Here is a 2,849-nt window from a genome sequence, read left to right on the forward strand (position 1 = left end):
TCAAAGTGATGTGGGAGAAGTTTGGGATCAAAAGGAATTGATCTTGGCATGGTTGATGCATAGCCAAGTTCATGATTTTGGTGTTTTGGCTTGATTTTGTGACTTGGTGGTGATTTTGGTGAAAAACGAAAATCATGGTTTTGGAAAACTGGCTGGACTCAATCCTCACAAATGCCTTCAAAGTGATGTGGGAGAAGTTTGGGATCAAAAGGAATTGATCTTGACATGGTTGGTGCATAGCCAAGTTCATGATTTTGGATTTTTGGCTTGATTTTGTGGCTTGGTGGTAATTTTGGTGAAAAACGAAAATCATGGTTTTGGAAAAGTGGCTGGACTCAATCCTCACAAATGCCTTCAAAGTGATGTGGGAGAAGTTTGGGAGCAAAAGGAATTGATCTTGGCATGGTTGGTGCATAGCCAAGTTCATGATTTTGGTGTTTTGGCTTGATTTTGTGACTTGGTGGTGATTTTGGTGAAAAACGAAAATCATGGTTTTGGAAAAGTGGCTGGACTCAATTCTCACAAATGCCTTCAAATTGATGTGGGCGAAGTTTGGGATCAAAAGGAATTGATCTTGGCATGGTTGGTGCATAGCCAAGTTCCATGATTTTGGATTTTTGGCTTGATTTTGTGACTTGGTGGTGATTTTGGTGAAAAACGAAAATCATGGTTTTGGAAAAGTGGCTGGACTCAATTCTCACAAATGCCTTCAAAGTGATGTGGGAGAAGTTTGGGATCAAAAGGAATTGATCTTGACATGGTTGGTGCATAGCCAAGTTCATGATTTTGGATTTTTGGCTTGATTTTGTGGCTTGGTGGTGATTTTGGTGAAAAACGAAAATCATGGTTTTGGAAAAGTGGCTGGACTCAATCCTCACAAATGCCTTCAAAGTGATGTGGGAGAAGTTTGGGAGCAAAAGGAATTGATCTTGACATGGTTGGTGCATAGCCAAGTGCCATGATTTTGGATTTTTGGCTTGATTTTGTGACTTGGTGGTGATTTTGGTGAAAAACGAAAATCATGGTTTTGGAAAAGTGGCTGGACTGAATTCTCACAAATGCCTTCAAAGTGATGTGGGAGAAGTTTGGGATCAAAAGGAATTGATCTTGGCATGGTTGGTGCATAGCCAAGTGCCATGATTTTGGATTTTTGGCTTGATTTTGTGACTTGGTGGTGATTTTGGTGAAAAACGAAAATCATGGTTTTGGAAAACTGGCTGGACTCAATCCTCACAAATGCCTTCAAAGTGATGTGGGAGAAGTTTGGGATCAAAAGGAATTGATCTTGACATGGTTGGTGCATAGCCAAGTTCATGATTTTGGATTTTTGGCTTGATTTTGTGGCTTGGTGGTGATTTTGGTGAAAAACGAAAATCATGGTTTTGGAAAAGTGGCTGGACTCAATCCTCACAAATGCCTTCAAAGTGATGTGGGAGAAGTTTGGGATCAAAAGGAATTGATCTTGGCATGGTTGGTGCATACCCAAGTTCCAAGATTTTGGTGTTTTGGCTTGATTTTGTGACTTGGTGGTGTGCCAAGAATCATGAAATTTTCAAAGTGGTGGTTTTTGAGTTTTGTTGGTTGGAAAGTGTCAAAAATGCATGCAGAATGAGGTCTAGAAAGTTTGGTATCAAAACCAAGCCATCTTGATGTGGTTTTGAATTTTTGAAATGTTGGAAAATAGAGGGTTTTGAAAAAAATTCATGAAAATTCGAAACCTTGGCCAATCCTAACGAAACTTGGTGGGCACCTTCTTGATATTATTATGGGATGGACTGGAAAAAATCACGCAAAAATACGGTGTCTAGATACGTTTTTCCATTTTTCCCGATTTTCCACATTTCGGGTCTTTGGAAAAATAAAAAAAATACTTCCCCATGTCGAAAAATTCTAATTTTTTGCAGGCAATGTTGTACCATTTTTATGAGGATCCCTGCAAAAAATCTCGTGAAAATTCGTTCTCTAGGTCCCAAAACAGAACTTATGTCTACTCAAAAAAAGTGTATCTACTTGTACAAAAGTGGCTTTTGCATATTTAGCTATTATAGGGGGGGGGGGGGGGGTGTTCCTCAATGCAGCCAGCTCTTGCACCATGGAAAATTCTGGTGCGGTCCCTTCATTCCCCCCTGTTTTGGCTTGCTTTGTGGTGGGGCAAGTCAAAACGCCCACACATGGGTGATCCACCAACTTGGGTTGGTGTCACCCGTTGTGGGCGGCGGCATGGTGGTGGCCGCCGTCGGTTCCGGCCGACCGACCCGGTGGGAAAAAATGTGAATCTGTTATGTGGATTTGTGGCACGCTGGTGGGATTTTCGTTGTGTGGCTCATTTCTAGACTTGTGAGCATCACGAAGGGGGTATGGCTTCCAACCGTTCGCGGGGAAGGGGCCATCATGTCTGGCTTGCTGCCGGCCGGGGGGGTAATGTCATCAGTCAGCGTCCGCTTGGGCTCACATTTGTGCTGGTTACGCCCAGGGTCATGTGGTTGATATTGAGGGCTTTATTACTCTCGGTCCAGTAGCGCGCGGCCACCACAGGGAAGGCACGGCCTCATCCGCGTGGCTTCTTCCTCACGAGCATCTTGGCGATCCGCCACGGTGGTCGTGCTGGAGAAGAAGCACGGATGAGACGGGTTGGAACTGTGGCCCGGTGCGATCGGGGAAGATTTGTGCCACGCAAATCGTTGGGTGGCTTATTCGAAGACTTGTGAGCATCACGAAGGGGGTATGGCTTCCAACCGTTCGCGGGGAAGGGGCCATCATGTCTGGCTTGCTGCCGGGCGGGGGGGAGTAATGTCATCAGTCAGCGTCCGCTTGGGCTCACATTTGTGCTGGTTACGCCCAGGGTCATG

The sequence above is a fragment of the Phaseolus vulgaris genome, chromosome 11 (assembly GCF_051622355.1).
Source record: "Phaseolus vulgaris cultivar YP4 chromosome 11, ASM5162235v1, whole genome shotgun sequence".
In the NCBI taxonomy this organism is placed as follows: domain Eukaryota; kingdom Viridiplantae; phylum Streptophyta; class Magnoliopsida; order Fabales; family Fabaceae; genus Phaseolus; species Phaseolus vulgaris.